Here is an 18,828-nt window from a genome sequence, read left to right as displayed (position 1 = left end):
CAAAATACGGAAATGACTCGACTCGACTCGAGTCAATTTGTGTATTGACTCGACTTGGACTCGAGTCATTCAGCATGACTCGAACCAAGTCATATGACTCGAGACTCAGACGGTCAAGACCGACGTTTCATTGTAATTTCAAAGAATATTAAAGTAAACACATTATTGGGATTTCTTCTATTGGTACTGGTACTTGAAAACACGTCCAGAAACTGCTAAAAATGACGAAAATTAGTATAATATAAATGCGAACCATTCGATATCACCAAACAGAGTCATAAAAAGTGGATTTAACGAGCCTTTAACTGTAAACTGGGAAGTCAACATAATGACTTGGACTCGACTCGAGTCATAATACCATCACTCGGACTCGAACCTCTGCTCGGTGACTTGGACTCGGACTTGACTTGGTGGTGAATTGAAAATGACTCGACTTGACTCGAGTCAAAACTATAAAACTGAGATTGACTTGTGACTCGGAGCCTTGTGACTTGGTTACAACCCTGTAGAGTTGTGACCTGAGTCCCACGTAATGTGTGGCTGGGCATATAATACTTATCTCGTGGGTAATAATAGTTCATTCTATTACCCCACTTGAGCATAGCTCTAACGTACTCGACCCTAAGCTAAATAAAAAAACAGCGATATCTAGAACTTGAACTAGAACCAATGGCACGGCTACACGCATTCACCAGCTACACTTCGTTCATATGGACATCTTCTGATGAGTGCAAGGTTCGGTATCAGACTTATAAAAGCATCAATGGGTGGACTGTGGAGAGCACGACACAACTACGACATTTAAAATAGAAAAATATTCAGGACTATTGCCATTGTTGAAACTTGGGAGTTTCAGCACAAGTCAAACTAATTCCGAGTTCAAGACACACCATTTCTCTCAGGTCTATAGAAAGAATCGATAGAGCTGATAGTCGATCGTCATTCGTGGTACAGAGCGTAAATACGACATTATCATTTTGAGCTTTAAGAAACTCCTCTCACAGCTCGTAATTGAAACACCAATGATAAGATAAAGTTTCAGACACAAGCATAAATATGCTGTCGAATCAAGTAGGTGTGATTTAGCCAACCACTGTCAAACATCAAGCGTTGTTGCATTGCGATGAAACGTAATTTCACTGCTACGCACAAATGGAGATCTTGACAAATTAGCTCGTCATTATAGCCATTTCTCCGTGCTGTGTGAACTGTAAAGTCTCATTTTGCGGATATTGATTTTTGAGAATCCGAATCCGTCCGACAGCTCGAGTCTCTGACGAATTATCCGTCCAAATCCGAACAATATCAACCAAAAATCAACACGAATCCGAATATTACCGTACAGAATCTGAAAAATCCTAATCGAGTAACTTTTCCGAAGAATCCTAATTGTACATCTGAGCAGAGTATAGGGTCTTTACAAATGCTAACGTTAGGGTTAACTGATTTATATGTGCTTGGACCTCTGACAGAACAGCTTTACAGTGCCACCAGTCCTGTCACGACTTGTAATATTGTCCGTGTTTCGCTGTCGAACGGACGATTTTTTCTTTTGACTTGAAATCAAAAGTCAAGTTACAACTGTCTGAAAATATCCGAAACAAAATTTGCAATAGATACCAAATCCGATCCGACTGTCTCAAAATGTTGCAAAATCCGGTCCGAACCCTATCCGAGTCCGTCCGATGCTCATCACTGCCCTGGCAGGCCTGGCGAAGAGCCAGAACCGCCAAGTGGTTGCCACGCCACTGGCTATCAGTCGCTCTATATGCTGTTTCAGATTGCGATTCTAGAGTTATTTGGGTGTTTTTGCTCTGCAGAAATTGGTGGGACCCATTCTTAAAATTGGGCTGGGGCACAATGGTCCGCTGCTTGCCAAAGCAAGATTTCACAAAATATATAGACATTCACAGAAGAGTGTGCAAAACAGCGATAGTTAACAATACACCAGTAAAAGACATACCTTGAACTGTCACGTAATGAATGAAAAACAATAAGGTTATTTTGCCACCCTTTATAAATCATGTGTATCGAGGAGCCGGCAGCGATCTTCATGAAAGTTTCATGACGATTCCAATCTTCGGGATTTAAACTAAAACAGGACTTTGACACCTGCTGATCCATTTTTGTCTTCAGTAGTTATCAGGTATTGCTAACTGATTCGATGTTAATTTTTTAAATACTGTCCCATTGTCCCTTAACTCCAGCCCATTGTGCCCCGCTTATGGCTGTAATGTATACAAACAGAAATCCAAAAACAGTAAATGTGGATGATGCGGACATCGTTGCGGTTTAAGCCATTAGTTAACGCTGCATTTGGTTATCCTAAACTTGTTTTTCTCTTGTCACATTAAAATTAACATAATTGTTGCTGAGAATTCTCACAGTGTCAAAAGAAGGCATCACGGCTCCTAAAGGTCCAAACAGCCTGTTTGTTATGTGTATTTTTCTCTGTTTATTAATGTGACATTTAAAAGACTATCTATGTATCTAAATGGAGTTGCTCGCATCGCCCCAAAAACTTTCATGTGAAAGTGTGGGGGTACGCGTACCTCTGTTCAAGAACGCCTGGATTGAAAGATGGAGCCGCGAAGCAACCCTTTTATAAGTTACCGGGTAAACATCGCCATTTTTCCTTTCCACCCTTTACCAGAGTGCTGAGCGACTACGAGTTTCGCGACCGGGGATTGAACCCGCGATCAGTAAGCCGGGTGCTTCACCATTACGTTATCTCGTCATCCAATGTCCTACGGGCCATTAAAACGAGCTCGCATGGTAGGATATTTCATTTCAAGCGACCATTCTACTGATTAAAACCCTATCGCGTTAGCAGCAATTTATCAAGAGTGCATGGTCCTCTTTTTCGGATCCGTAAATATGGGGGGGGGGGTTGTGCCGGGATTGGTAAAAGGGCGATTAGTGGAAAATGGTTGGGAACCATTCGCTTGGATTGAGAATTGGGTTAGGGCAGGGATGGGCAACATACGACCCGCGGGCCGTATCCGGGCCTTGATGTGATTTTGAGCGACCCGCGGGCGGTATCCGGGCCGTGACGTGATTTTAAGCGGCCTACATACAGTTTACGGTCTTCAATGATGATATCGCCCGCGGTCGCAGTCTTCCGCAATTTTCCAATACTTGCTTACTATACGTCAAATTCTAGCATCGGCGAGATAGCGTATTGGTATGATCCCCAGCTGCATCTCCAATGGATTGTGGGTTCGAGTCCGACCGAGGTTGACTTCAGAATTCCTACTCAAGTGTTGGAGGCTCATCCAGGCTCTTCCTCGCCATCTCATCCGCGTAAGCGGTGTCTTATAAAAAGCCCAGACTGCAATTTGGCAGCTACGGAATTAAAAAGAAGGAATATCGAGCTGGTGTAATTGACCATTGCAGTCGACAAACACCATGAATACCACAAACACATAAACAAAAGGAAGAAACACATTGCAACGAAATTACAAATTGTTACCCTCCCCCTAGTATTCCACAGCCTCAAGTAAAAATGAGGAAAAGGATGATTATAATGTCTGAAGAGAGAGAATAACATGGTTATCTGGTGATTCTCTTTCTTTGTCTACCTATCGGACGCGCATTTACAGGTGCAGTTTTAGATTGTAAAATCCATTCAAATCATTCATCTTCGCGGATGTCGTCGCGTTGGAATCAATGTAGACTATATCCATATTTTCCAATTTTCAGATCCATTCAAATTGATAGAAAATCAAGATTTCGTGAAATTTGATATTCATGTTTGCAACATTTTTTTAAAGTTAACGATGGCGAGTATGGACGAAAGAAAATGAAAACTTTACATAAAGTCAATTTTCTCAAATTATGTGTAATGACCATAAGCTATACTTTGGTTCCGCAGCGATTATTTATGGATTTCCACCCTGATTCTCGTATGGATTTGTCGATCTGAGTTCTAAAATCTTAACTCGATTTTAGCTCGATTTCAAGCAGCTCCGGATGTGCGATTTCTGCGAATCTGGTTATGTAATTGAATCTTGACTTGGTTGGAATGACATCGAGATAGAATCTTTCATTTGAATCTGGATACTAGTAATTAAATAATTGTATGCGACGAGATAGCGTAATGGTAAAGCGTCCGGCTATTGGATCGGTCGGTCGTGGGTTCGATCCCGGGCCGGGATCAGACCAAAGTCCTGATAAGTAACACTGGTATCCATGTCTTCCCTGCTTGGCGTTCATGCATTACTGGAATGGCATGGAGGGGTGGTGCAAGACTGAGAAAGCCGTAAAAAGCTATATCTATGCCTTCCTTGTCCAGCGGCACATGCTCATCATGCACTCATGGTATGCACAAGCACAGATCGTGTATATGTTATCATGAGTCGGTGTATCAGCCACAAAAACATCGATGACAAAAATAAACTACGTCCATTTCTTCCCTTCATTTACCCGAACCGGATGTGGAATTTGATTTTCAGACGATAATTGTGAAAATATTATATTGTATCAAAATATTGTATCAAAATGTGCGGTAGGCACAGTTTAATGATTCTGTGATTTTAATGATACTGTTATTATTTTGCCCACTTGTTATGACAACCTCACGCACGAAAACTACTTTCTAGTTTACAAAATCCCCAGTCTGACAAGAAAGTAGTGCCTAAAAGGGTCAAGTAGAAGTGGGAGTTGCCTAACACTTAATGACTCGAGTACTTTGGTGAATATAGTAATTCATTGCTGACCCCCTCTTTATATCGGTCCAACCTACTCAGAAACATACCCCCAAGACGACGAGCATTATTTCGTTTTCATTGACGTCGTAATATTCTGAAATAATTATATTCTTTGCTCCATTGACTTTACAAATAAACATGGTAAGAAGCGGAATTTAATAATTTTTGTTTTGCATTTAATACCAAGATCATAAGAGATAGTTGAAGAAAAATACATGTCAACCTTATCAGGTTCAATACCTGCTGTCACTTTATGGCCGTCTCATTTTCTCTACCTCCATAGGCACTTGCCCAGACAGAGTCATTGCATCTACGGGTGTGCGCTTATCTTTCAGTAGGCAAAATGAAATATCACTTTCAAAACGGACATCAGCATCGGGAAAAAAGCTCAGGACTAGGCAGTGTTCAGATCATCCGCTGACATTTTCGGTTGGTATGAAACCACACTGCATGACCAAATTTTATGCGGTGATCATAATTGACTCCAGACTGAATTTTTTGAACTAGGGCATCATCAATTTCTTAGTTGCCTATGTTCTGCTCTCTTGGGATATTCCATCATATCATCAAGTCGTCTATACATGTGGTGAAGCTATGTCTTGAAACCCATGATATTTGCAATGGGCCAAACAGTAAAGTAATCCAACCCAATCCAGGTAATCAATCGAGTAATCCAGGCCTCGAGACAGTTCGTTGCACCATCACTTGGAGCTGACGCTCATTATTCCTCGGGTAGTGGCACTTGGCATCATGACAGAATGATAAAGAACTTGTAATATATGTATAGAGGTCTAAATTTATTGAATTGTTCAATTGGAAAGCCATGAAATAGCACAAGATGCTTAATATATTTATTGTATGTAGCAGGTACTGGCAGTCATTGTCTCTCAGGCTTAAAGATAGCAGTATCCTCGATATATTGCAATCGATATCAATTATCAAAATACTGCAATGATTACCAACTACCACTACAATACAACTATAGTATATAGGCCTACACTATCCATACTTAACTTAATGCTGCAATAAATATCACGCGGTCGATCTCATGCAATGTCGAATTTTGTGTCAAAAAATCATAGTTGACCTCCAATTAACGGCTACAAGAACTATCATTTTGATGCAAGAAGTCTACATAGTTCTTGAATCAAAGACATCCAACATATTTGAATCCTTGCGCATTTTCATGACACTATTATAAAACGTTACAACCCGAAAATGATAATATACCATATCCGAAATACGGCTACTTTACCGACGAATTTCTGCATTATATTGACGAAATCATTCTATAAATCATCTCTCGTGGAGTTACATCTGGCACAGGTAAATCTCTGATCACTTTGACGACGGATTTCCAAAACGTTTACAACCAGAAATCAGCAGTACACTATGCGATATTCAGCACTGAGCAGGTGAGCGAGAAAGTAGCGTGCTAACCAATTGGCTACTGGTCACGTGATCCAAGTCCTGCAAATAGCCTATTAGCGCTCGAAAGTGAATTGCCGCATAACTATATGTCACAGTGAAGAAAGGAAATATGATACTCAGTGGTCGCCCTAAGAACGGGGGGGGGGCTGGGCGAGACTTACCGGGGGGCTATAAGTATCTAACCGTAACTTCCGGGTGCCGGACCCCCCTTTCGCATCTGTTATTATTATCTATCTTTCACCACGGCAAGGTTTGGCCAGGTGCACGATTCGGCCATGTCTATTATTGCATGTGTGCAAGGATAGACTACATCAAAACTAAGTAATTCTACCACATGTAGAGACGTGATGATTATCGGGATACGGGATTTTTCAAACAAATGCAGAGATTTGATGATGATTGACACATCTGTACGGATTCATATTCTTGCGTGGTACACGGATTTCCATGTTTATGCGTTATTATCCTTGGAAAAAAGCGCATAATCCGAATAGGGGGGGCGGGCATCTGGCACCTCGCCCACTCCAAAGGCCACCACTGATGATACTGACAATCGTGTTAGCCTCTGAAAGGTTCTGGTTGGCGTGAATATAACTTGAACCGAATGTTCCATCCTTACAAAATACTATCTTCGGTATATGATATCTGCATGCGAGTAGATGGCCGTCACCGTCACCCTCAGCGTAGTGCCGCCTTCCGACCAGTTTGATTAATTAATTTCGCCATGGTGTAACCATAGTGTCCTATATGGTATGGAGTGTGGACACAGCGAGAGTGAACGGCTTTACCATAAAATTTAACAATGTAACTCAGGGCTGGGCAGTTATTTTTCTCCGTTGGCCAAATGAGAAGCAGAAAATACGTTGGCGGGCCGAGTCAAAAATTTGAGCTGTATTCTACAAACTAGTAATAATTTTTCTAAATTGAAAGCAGTGAATTGCACTGTTAGTATATGTTGGTCAGTGTATATGTTGATATTAGGAAATGAGAAAGTGACGGTTAATTATCAGAAAATAATATTTATATGCCGTCATATTTAGAGACAATGCTAAATATGATACATTTTGAATTCTCTTTAAACCCCTATCTGAGTTCTTCTATCAAGCAGTTAAGATGTATTTGGGATACTACAAGCAATAATTTCATTAAACACTGTTTTGGCCTCTATGCTTTAATCTTAAAATTCACATTATATACGATTTATGCCTTTTATATGAGGATAAATACACGATTACTGTATCGATTTAGCAATCCGGCCCGCCAAGTACTTCAGTTTCGTATATCCGGCCCGCCGACTAGAGAAGTTGCCCGCCCCTGGTGTAACGAGTCCTTTCTGGCTTGGCATTGTATTGCAATTATTGCAGAGCAGTGGTTTCAACCTTTTTCTTTCCGCGTGATGACAAGGCGTCCTGTGATTTTGTTGCGTATCAACAAATTAACGAAAATCTAAACTTAACTCGAAAAATAGATTATTAAATAGGAAATAAATACGGGCCACGAGCAATTCCACCTCTGACTATTAATAATACACACCAGTGACGTGCGGTGAGGCTCATGGCTGGTGAGGCAGTGACACCCCTCCAACACAAACACACACACACACAGGTAGAGTACCAGATAAAGATATAAAAATATGTGAATAACAACAGCAGCAACAGAAACGGGTTGGCGAGAGCGTTTCCATTCCATTTTCTTAGTCATTGCAATAATACATTCTACAATACGTATTTAAATTTTTCCTTTGGTGAAATATTAAGTTATATACAGATTACTCAACGAAAAGGATGAAACGAAAAGCATAAAAACGTTTTATTTAAGTTCTTAATATCGGTTTTATATTCTCTATTGTCCTTTGCTCGTCCAATCTCCTTTTTACAAGATTGAAATGGACACTGTATCAGCAAAACTGAATATGTCACTCACTAACATCAAACTTGGTTGATGACATCATTCTGACTGTGGAAAATTAGGGTTATATTCAGGATTTTGAATGAGGATGCAAATTTCCTTAGATTAGGATTCGAAAATATGTAAAACCTACAAGGTTTAGCTGATTGAGTTGGCGACCTGTTTCTTATCACATTAGCCACTTTACACGGAGGCTATCTAGGCTCGCCATCTGTTCCATGTAAGCGGTGTCTTGCAAAAGCCTAGAAGTGGGCCCTGCTACAAGATGGCAGATGAGATATGGAATCATAACATAGAATATCGACCTTGTGTAAATGACTATTGAAGTCGAAAACACCATAAAGGCCACAAACAACGACAACGCAAGCTATTTAAGTAGCTTCCAAAATTTGAGAAAATCGGTAGTATCAAACATTGAAAATTCATACCGAAATGGGTATATTCTAATTTACCGGCCCCAAAACACCCAATACAGTTGAAATCTTTTTGTCGCCAATATTGTGTGGATCACTGTAAATATGTTAATATGTTGACGATATCAGAATTCCCAGGTATCAATTGTTGTCAAAATATGGTCCTCCTTCCTCGTATTTTGCTGTTGATGTTACAGTTATGATATTAATGGTGATCCATCATTGTTGAATCGAGTGAAGCTGGATTTTGCCTCTGATATTGTATACACCAGAGGTTCCCAACCCTTTTCAACTCATCGGCCCCTTATGAAGCTAGACACAAATTTTCGCATACCCTATTTATGGATGAGGGCATATAAACGGGAAATTTATTCACCTAACTCTTATCGCTTCTCAATTGACTAATAAACAGATCATTTTCCGAGTGTGCTCGGAAAATTGGTTTCCGCGACTACTTGCCGTTGAGTTGGCCTTTGTTGTCGCGTCATATGCGGAATAAGCCGTCTTAAAGCGCAGTATTGGTCATGAGAGTTAGATATATCTCACTGGACGTTCTAACATTTTCGCCACACATCGCCCCCTGTGGTATTTTCGCTCCCTCGTTTCTCAAAATCGCCCACTGGGGGCGATATCACCCACGTTGGGAACCACTGCCATATAAAACCAGAAATGAAAGTATCTGGATCCTGGACGCAAACAAAACCGCTCTGAAGGCCTCACCTTCGAACTATGTGTCAATTGTTTCGACTGCGCATGAACGGCTTGCGAAGTCAACAGAGCCTATATCAGTGGTCGGGAACCTATGGCTCGCGAGCCATATATGGCTCTTTTGGGTATTAGATATGGCTCTTTGCCAAATGTATATTTTTGAACTGAATTGATCAATATTGCAGCGACTTGTTGGTAAATTTTCATCACGACCAGAATAATTATTCTCGTGGCAAGATAAAGAAACATGTCTTTACGAGGTAAAGACAATGCCGTCTTCAGGTTTAGGGGCTCGGACCCCCTCTTTTCAAAATCATCAAATTTAAGTTACTGTCGCGAATTCTATGTACCCGACTCGAAATCTTTAATTGAGCGATACGTTGATTAATCAAAGGGCATAGCATACATGGCGACGCCCATTCAAAACGCAGCTTTAAAATACTCATTGTCTTCCTGATCTACGGCGCGGAATGAACTGTTGTGGATGTGACATTCACAATTACAAAATCGAATTACAAACAACGTCATAGCTATTCACGTTCTTGATAAAATGTAGGCGTGTAGCGCAACGTTATGTTACCACCGAATACTTTGAGAATTGAAAAGTCGATAAGTATTAAGATTTTCCGAATCAGTGTGACAGTCGCATTCGATTAATATCAACAGTTTTAACAAATTCGGAGCTACTTACGATGGATTGTGTTATCAATGGTGAGGCTTGGCCCGTCAGTGCCTTACCCTTCGTTTCGAGCTTTATTTTCGTGCAATAAATACCAGTTTTTACAGAGAAAATATGGCGCACACGAGGAATCCCATGTAGTAACTTCGAATTAGTGCTATGATGACGTCACGAATTTTCAATGGTGACGTAACAGTTGAATGGCATGTATGGCTCTTTGGGAGTTGAGATGGAAAAAATAGGGCCAATATGGCTCTTCGGACAAAAAAGGTTCCCGACCACTGGCCTATATCGAACGAACAACCAAAGAGATTTATACCAATCTACCTTGGATTGGTCTTATTTTCATCCGCTTTGAAAAGCAATTGATTTCTGCTGTCAATAAGTGTTACGACACAGTGAAGACCAACGTGATTTTCACGACAATGCAACTGCTCCCTGCAGCACGTACACAAGTGCTTCCTGCACTTCAACAAAGCAATATAGTTTACGAATATAAGTTCCACTGCAATTGTGGCTACGTGGGGAGAACGTCAAAGCGTTTGCAGGAACGCATAAATCAGCATGTCCCTAGATTTATTAGAACACGCGCTTCACGCTCGATGAAAAGCTCACCATAGACTCATCCAATCAAGCTTGATGCGCAACAATCTAAGGTCATCAATTCTGCCATTGGCAAGCATATGTTGGATAATCTCGCTTGTGTGAAAAATTATCGAGATGAGAAATTTCGCGTCTTTGGAAGGGGCCGTTAACACTTTCATTTGTGTGCCTTGGAGTCGACTTTTATCAAAATACACCAGCCAAGGCTGTGTCAACAAGGATAGTTCGTGTACCATCTAAAAATAGTACATTAAACGCTCTCTTACTCAAAATGTCATGCTGGTGACGACATATTTTGAGATACGATTGTTGATATACGATATTCTTTCAAGTTCTCTGCTATAGTTGCTGAAGATAATTCCTGACGAGTGTCAGCCGAAAGTATTCGGGTTCATTTCAATGATTATACTATTCAATTGTATATTGAAGTTTTCTACCTCCAAGAAGCTCTTCAGATAATAACTATGAAAACATTATCACATAGCAGACCGGCCTTGTAGAAGGTCATAGTTTGTCGCAGTTTATTAATTCGTATGCTCGCGCTATAAATATAGGATTATAATACGGAACGGTCACACAAATGAATCGCCACCCATGCACACTGCATCATGTATATAGGTTACTCGGCTATGCGGACAATATTGAACTTATTCGACACTTATTCGACACACATAACAAATGACCTGGACCGTATGTCGTGACTAATTCGTGTCCGATTATACAACATCGCAATGTAGACTAGCGTTTATATATAAATTCATACGTTATAGTGTCTTCGCAATTCAAGACAAGAGCTGGTCTTTTGATATCAGCGTGATAGTATCTGCGGGATGCTGAGAAATAATTTTTACAGCTAACAATATACAGTAAAGATCAGTAGGCCTACCTATGCGTGCGGTATTATTCATTGATATGTCATCTGTCGTTATATTTAGATTTATTTCGGTTTGAAAATGTTGAACCTGAAGCTGTTTACTGTATCCGTAGCAGCCCTCGCATTCGTTATGTTTCAGGCTACCATGGCGGGTAAGGAATTATCCTTAACCAGACCCCATGCTTGACTCGTCAAGACGAATATTTTGCAGAACAGCGTTCCGTCGACAGCGATTGTAAACTGACCGGGATATTTAAGATTTACTGCGAATTATTTGGAAAGTGAACTTACCCGGATTCGCCATTGTGAGTTGAATATTCTCTTGACCGTCATCCACCGTGGTTACGGTTTGATTTTGACCATAGTGTCCTATATGGTGTCGACACAAGCAAATCGCACGGTTCAATGAAATTGTATCACGTCACAGTTTCCATTTGGCTACAGGCAATTTGACGGTGATTTTTGACCGACTTGCCGAGCATTAAATTTGATGAATCGGGTATCAATCGAAAGCTGACGCTGTACTGCTTGCGAAAATATAAATTTTATTCCACTCATGGCCCTGGAACCCCCACAATCAGCCCCCAATTATTCATTGTCGAGTAGATTGGCAGTGTGACGCAACAATGAAGTCTGGCGAAACGAGAGACTAGCTCAAGAGCAAGGATGCGGCCGAGCGGCGAGAGTGGGATCAGCTGACGTCGCGGCAATAGCAATGTGCAACCGCACCACAGAGAAACGCTGCGCTGTTGATACTTTTTCTATGCGTTTCGGTACAAGCAAGCACACACCAGCCTTTCCTTGACTTGTAAGGGTAGAACTGGGTCCACAGAATTTATTAGGGCCCAACCAATTTTCGCGCAATATCCTTCAGCTGATAAAGATATGTAGGCTACGTCTAAACTCTAAGTAGTCTACATTGGATACGTCAGATTATTATGATATCGATTGCCTTAGCCCGCTTGTTGCGTAGGGCTCCAGAGACACGTCGCGCTGTTGATGGCGGGTGTCGATACTTTCTATAGTCGCTTTTATGGTTAAGTGTGAGCAAGGAGCATTGAGCATGAGCATACATTACAAGCTTTTATTTGATCCGTATGGGTCGGACTTGGTCCGCGAATGCAACAGGTAAAATGTTGATTGTTGAATAAAGTTTATCAGCGGGAGTGTCGAATTAAACTGGTATCGCTGTCCGGATTCAATCCGTTACTAGAAAGCTTGCGGGCCATACCTGCCAAATGATTCCAAAATGTTACCACCAAATTCATACCTTTGTTTTTCACTGGAATATATCTGATATCACTATAAACGTTGACGTTGGAATTTGGTTTAGCATTTTTCAATCACCAAATAGTTTTTTTGAATGCCGGGGACCTTTTGCGTCAAAAGTAATACAGTGGTATCACAGATATTTGAATTATATTCATTCTGTAGCCTGTATATATATTCCTAATGTAACTTACGTAAAACGGATTTGCAGTATTTTTTTCGCATCTGTTAATAACTGAATGTCCATTGTCCATCCGGCCCAACAGAGTTTGCACTTTTTCGCCTTCTCGGAATTTGGCAAGGTCACCGACGTGGTGCTTATGGGGACTAGAGTGAAAACTCAACACTGTAGTTGTATTACTACAATATGATATATTTACATTATCTAAATTTGCTGTCTCGAGTAAATCTTATTACTTGAAAGTATATTTTTCTTACTAGAAATATCTCTAACAGCTGAAGGATTTCGCGAAAATTGGTAGGGACCAAATACATTCTGTGGACCCAGTTCTACCATTACAAGTCAAGGAAAGGCTGGTGTGTGCTCGCTTTTAGCGAAGCGCATAGAAAAAGTATCAACAGCGCCACGCATCTCGGGAGCCCTACGCAACAAGCGGGCTAAGGCATCATAGGTAGGGCCCTAATACATTCCGTGGACCCAGTTCTACCCTTACAAGTCAAGGAAAGGCTGGTGTGTGCTTGCTTGTACCGAAACGCATAGAAAAAGTATCAACAGCGCAGCGTTTCTCTGTGGTGCGGTTGCACATTGCTATTGCCGCGACGTCAGCTGATCCCACTCTCGCCGCTCGGCCGCATCCTTGCTCTTGAGCTAGTCTCTCGTTTCGCCAGACTTCATTGTTGCGTCACACTGCCAATCTACTCGACAATGAATAATTGGGGACTGATTGTGGGGGTTCCAGGGCCGCGAGCGGAATAAAATTTATATTTTCGTAATCAGTGCAGAGTCAGCTTTCGATTGATACCCGATTCATCAAATTTAATGCTCGGCAAGCCGGTCAAAAATCACCGTCAAATTGCCTGTAGCCAAATGGAAACTGTGACGTGATACAATTTCATTGAACCGTGCGATTTGCTTGTGTCGACACCATATAGGACACTATGGTTTCTCTGTGGCGCGGTTGCACATTGCTATTGCCGCGACGTCAGCTGATCCCACTCTGGCCGCTCGGCCGCATCCTTGCTCTTGAGCTAGTCTCTCGTTTCGCCAGACTTCATTGTTGCGTCACACTGCCAATCTACTCGACAATGAATAATTGAGGGCAGATTGTGGGGGTTCCAGGGCCGCGAGCGGAATAAAATTTATATTTTCGTAATCAGTGCAGAGTCAGCTTTCGATTGATACCCGATTCATCAAATTTAATGCTCGGCAAGCCGGTCAAAAATCTCCGTCAAATTGCCTGTAGCCAAATGGAAACTGTGACGTGATACAATTTCATTGAACCGTGCGATTTGCTTGTGTCGACACCATATAGGACACTATGTTTTGACACAACTGAGTGACTCGATTCTGGATCGAGTATTAGGCTGCGAGTCGCATAATGCCAGTTTTACGTCACAATAAATATAATTTGGTATTTTCGACCAGGTCTATTCATTGCACTTTATGGCAATACTTTTGCTTGATTACGACTTCAAAGATATATCATTTCCATTAACGTGAGCACGCAGCTTCTAGCTTGGTGTTACTAGGGCTGCCATATTTTGGAATCCGGAAAGCAGGACGCATTTTTAAAAATCATAAAAGTTAGTTTAACGAAATTGAAAACATATGATTTTGAAATATTTTCTAGAAATTTTGTTGCGTTGACTTAAAAAAAAGGTCGGCACTCTGACTCCCGAATGACCCGCTCGAACGTCCGCGCTATCTGTTTCTCGTCATGTTTGTAGATATTCTATCGACCCTGTCCATAAGCCCATAGCTGATAAGCTGTAAATGAGGACGAATTGCCAAAAAGGAGGACATTTAGGCGTCGTCGGAGGAACTTTTCAATTTGCTGAAAAAGGAGGACAAATCATTCTAAAGGAGAACGTTTGGTAACCCTAGGTCAATGGTTCTCAACCTTTTTGTCTTCATTCCCCCCTTCAGAAATATTCCGAGTCTTCATTCCCCCCCTACCCAAAACTATCGTCGTATTTCCTTTTAACTTTTGTCATTACGGAGAAGCAAATTGCTTGTTTCAGTACCCAAGACACACAACCACACCATTAAGCAAGACAATAGGCTATAGCTGTGACATAAAAGGTATAGTGAACCGATACCAGAAACCCGCAAAATTTAGCGAAAGCTTTATTTCACGTCATATTGGCCGTGATGCATGCATTTGTGACGCCATCATTGGCTACCCACAGTTGAAATGAGTTTTTGTGAACAGCACGCAATATAATTTTCGATACATACATCCCATCAGATCAGTTAACTGGTAACGGTAATCGCGCATGTGTAGCCGTAAATATTTAGACTGTCCTGCATATAATGTTTAACAAGTGCGTCTATTCCCACTCCAGGAACCATTCAATTCGCCACCGATTGAGAACCACTGCCCAGGGTGGTACATGTTCAGTATGCTGCGATATGACCAAAAGACATTTTAAGGATTCCACGATGGAAACACACTATCAAAACTAGAAATGATACTCGATTCAGATTTGGCTACTCGAATCATTGTGCTGCCCATCCCTAGTTATGACCGCCGCATATATGTGCCTTGCCTTGGAAATTCGTTGATAGGCATCCAAGATAAAGGGGATTCATGACAACACGAGTTAAGATGTAAACGAACTATCTAGCAAGGAAAAGCGTGCAATTCAATTTTGGTCAACTCAATTATATCTTAAGATGAAGTTAGTCTGCTAAAGTGTATTCGAAAGAGCACTCAGCTTCATTGAAGGTATGGAGAATAGGAATTGTCAAATTTTATATGTCCTGTACATCAAAGTTTATAGTTGACGATGTCATCATTAGACGAATTTTCGCGTATGTTTTGGTACCATCAAGACTCCTTGATATTGATTAGAACGAATGGATAGGTTGTATCTGAATCAGACATGGGGTGATTACTTCATGATTGTAATCGATTGCGATTACGATTACTTCTGAATCACGCGATTACGATTACGATTACGATTACAGCAAAATCGTGAAGTAGTCGATTACGATTACGATTACATTGGAAAAGTAATCACGATTACTCACGATTACATTTATTTGGCATCGTAGTAGTTATATTGGAAGACAATACATGGATTGCGCTGGAAAGGCCCAATGATATAACAACTGTCTTTAAAAAAATGGGACAATTCCATGTTACGTCATAATGTACCCATTGCCCAGTTTACAGAGGATGGTTTTTCGCACCCAATGATTTGCACTCTTGCCAGATCCACAACTGCCGCACCCCCAATTCCCCAATAGGGGGGGGGGGGACTCAAAAGTATTTTGTAAGCCAATATAAATTATAGAGTATTTTCGAGAGATTTCATTAACTTGGAATTTCTCTTTGAGCTTTGTGATTTAAATGTCTCTAGATGGCTTGATTTCGAAATGCATGCGTGTCCCCCTCAAGAAATAAAGCATGCATAATTCATAGTAATAGGCATTTAGGGGCCAGTCAATGCCGCTGCTCGACACATCGAAAGACATATGCAGTTTCGGCCAACATGACACTCCACGAAGTGTGCTATTAAAGAAAGACACTAGCCAAAACTTAGGGTATGTTTCCTTGTTAATAGCCGCGCTGGGTAGGCGTGACTAACAGTCCATTCCCTCCAATCTGAGCCCACGATGCAAATGCCACCCGGGCACCCACAGAGCATTAGACATGACAATTTGTGTGTGCGTCTTACGCAAGTTTTTCTTTTAGCCTGCCGTTTGGGCCTCTACAATCAATATCTTTTGGCTACATAACAGACCGGAGGTCACGAATTAACAACATACAATAGAGTAATTATTGCAAGATACCAGATGTTATAATTATGAATTACGCCCCCCCCCTCCCGCTCTTCAGGTAAATCTGACCATCGGGCGTTGAGATAGGATTAGAAATGCAATTACCAATATTATTGACGAAAATAAATCTTCAACTTCAAAATTGACTACCCGATGGGGGCCCAAGACCAAAGTTTGGTTGGGGAAAGCTTTTGCTGTTTTGATCCTGATTCTAGCTGCAACCCACGCTAACATGGTATATAAGTCGGTGGTTATGCCGACAGGTCCAAATGTTCAGTAAAGAATTGTGAAATATTGGCGATTGGCGCCGTTTTGAGTAGAATAATATGAGAACAACAGAAAGTGAACATAAAATTCTACCTTCAACTTAATGCAGATAGTGTAATGCAAGCTGCCATTACGAGAAACGGCAAAACAACGGCCCAGTTATGATATATATCAGCAGCTGTTGATTTTAATGCTTCGTTGTGGAAATCATGATGCTTTATTTGACGAGTACAAAATTTTAAACCTTTGTCTGCTCTACGTTCGTACCATATAGGCCTAGGCCTACTGCTCGCCAAGCAGCAACGGTGAAACTGCATTTAACTATAGAATTAAAACTATTACATTCTATAGTTTAACTAAGCATAACCAAGCATCAATACAAAAGTTGCTATTTTAACTTAGGTAGGGAGGTGATTATGATTAATTATCCTGATTCGAGGTAGTGGCGTCTGAAATGTATTGATAAACCGATATACAGCACGCGGTGGGTTTTTTACAACCACACTAATGTACATCGAATATCTATTTACTATGTGTGGACAATTCCTACGCAAAGACGAGCAGAGCCAATAGGCTACCTCTGATGCAATAATGAGCAGTGGCATTTGAAAATCAGACGTTTGTGCTCTCAATAACTGGTATAATATTTCTTTCTTGTTCACGAGTGTTCAGTTTATGTTACAGTCCTTGTACAAATAAAAAGTAATCGTTCTTTCACAAAGAAATCGATTAAATATGGGAAGTAGTCGATTACGATTACGATTACTTCGGGATTTTTTCGAATGTAATCGATTGCGATTACGATTACTTGAAAATGCTGTAATCGTCGTAATCGATTACGATTACTAATCGCGATTACCCCATGTCTGATCTGAATACACAAAACTTGAAATGTTTTGTCTAGCTTGCTACGTTTTAATTGAGTAATTACTGAGAACTATGTCTCTTTTGTTTTGTTGCAGAGGTGGATAACATCGCAAAGCTGCGGACAAAATCAGAGGACCAATGGCTATTTACAATTGACTTTTGATATCACGTATACCTTTATCATGCACATTAGGGTTGTCCAAAATTTGAAAATCTCAAAAAGTCTCCGTGATTGTGTCTCATTCTATAGATTATTGATAAAAAACAACAATTAGCCTGAAAGAAGCTTGCAGGAAAGCCGTTAAGATTTCGGTCAAAGCGTTTGAAAGTAGCTGCTGAAGAATGGGCGTGCCACTGACCATAGAACGGCGAGAAGACTAGTAATCAAATAACCACGGCTCTTGATTGACTAATCGGCTATGCTTCAATGACCATGGCAGCAGCAGCTTTCTGATCAGGTGTTCAAGAAGTCTGCTACCGTCGGGGATTCTGAATGCGCATTGTTAGTAGTTTGGCAGGTGATGATTTAAGATTAATTGAGGACATGTTGAGGTACGAAATACATGATGAACAAACAACACCTGCTTCACAGAAGCTTTTACAGCATGACTGCTTCATTGTGAAGGAAACGGCTGAAGCCTACATGTCGTGTTTTCATCGAGAGAAAGCAAAGGTGCTTATGCAAGTGTTGAGCGAATTCACCGTTTCAGTACGGATCCACCATCAGTGAATACAAATATATAAAGCTTAACAATGACACTATACTTTGTGTGATCTTATTGGATCCAAGTTGTAGAATATAGTGAAGTATTGAAGGTTCTAGGGATCGACTGAATGGCTGGTTATGCTTGGCAGTTATACTTGAAGCAAATTGAATTCACTTATAAGAGTTGTCAAAGTCCTGCAGAAAAGAGGTTAAGGTAAGCACAGGCTATGCTGGATATGATATCCAAACTATGCTGGATACTATATGCAGCATAGTCTGTGCTTTTCTTTACACCTTTTTCTGCGGGATCAATAAGGACTTTGACATACCATATCCATCACAGTCTGTGCGAGTGTGCGTACATTACCCCCTCTTTTCTGCGTTATCATTAAAGACATTAACGCCCGCAAGTGCATTCGATTTCTTG

At 40.9% G+C, this 18,828-nt stretch overlaps 2 long non-coding RNA genes across 2 annotated transcripts in view; both read left to right on the top strand.

Annotated features, from left to right (window-relative positions):
• The first annotated feature begins 329 nt into the window (after positions 1-329).
• The window catches only part of LOC145445951 (uncharacterized), a 146,169-nt gene continuing 127,670 nt past the window's right edge, over positions 330-18,828 (top strand). The window contains exon 1 of the long non-coding RNA XR_013917153.1: positions 330-513. This is a non-coding gene — a long non-coding RNA (uncharacterized LOC145445951). The remainder of the gene's footprint in view (positions 514-18,828) is intronic.
• On the top strand, positions 11,281-17,885 carry LOC145445940 (uncharacterized). The gene is made up of 3 exons (XR_013917152.1): positions 11,281-11,477; positions 11,537-11,630; positions 17,791-17,885. It is a non-coding gene; the product is annotated as an uncharacterized LOC145445940 (long non-coding RNA).

Source organism: Botryllus schlosseri, chromosome 1 (genome assembly GCF_051294905.1).
Source record: "Botryllus schlosseri isolate E-star chromosome 1, Bs_hap1, whole genome shotgun sequence".
Lineage (NCBI taxonomy): Eukaryota > Metazoa > Chordata > Ascidiacea > Stolidobranchia > Styelidae > Botryllus > Botryllus schlosseri.
Note: the sequence above shows the minus strand (reverse complement) of the source record. Positions and strands in the feature narration are given on the sequence as shown.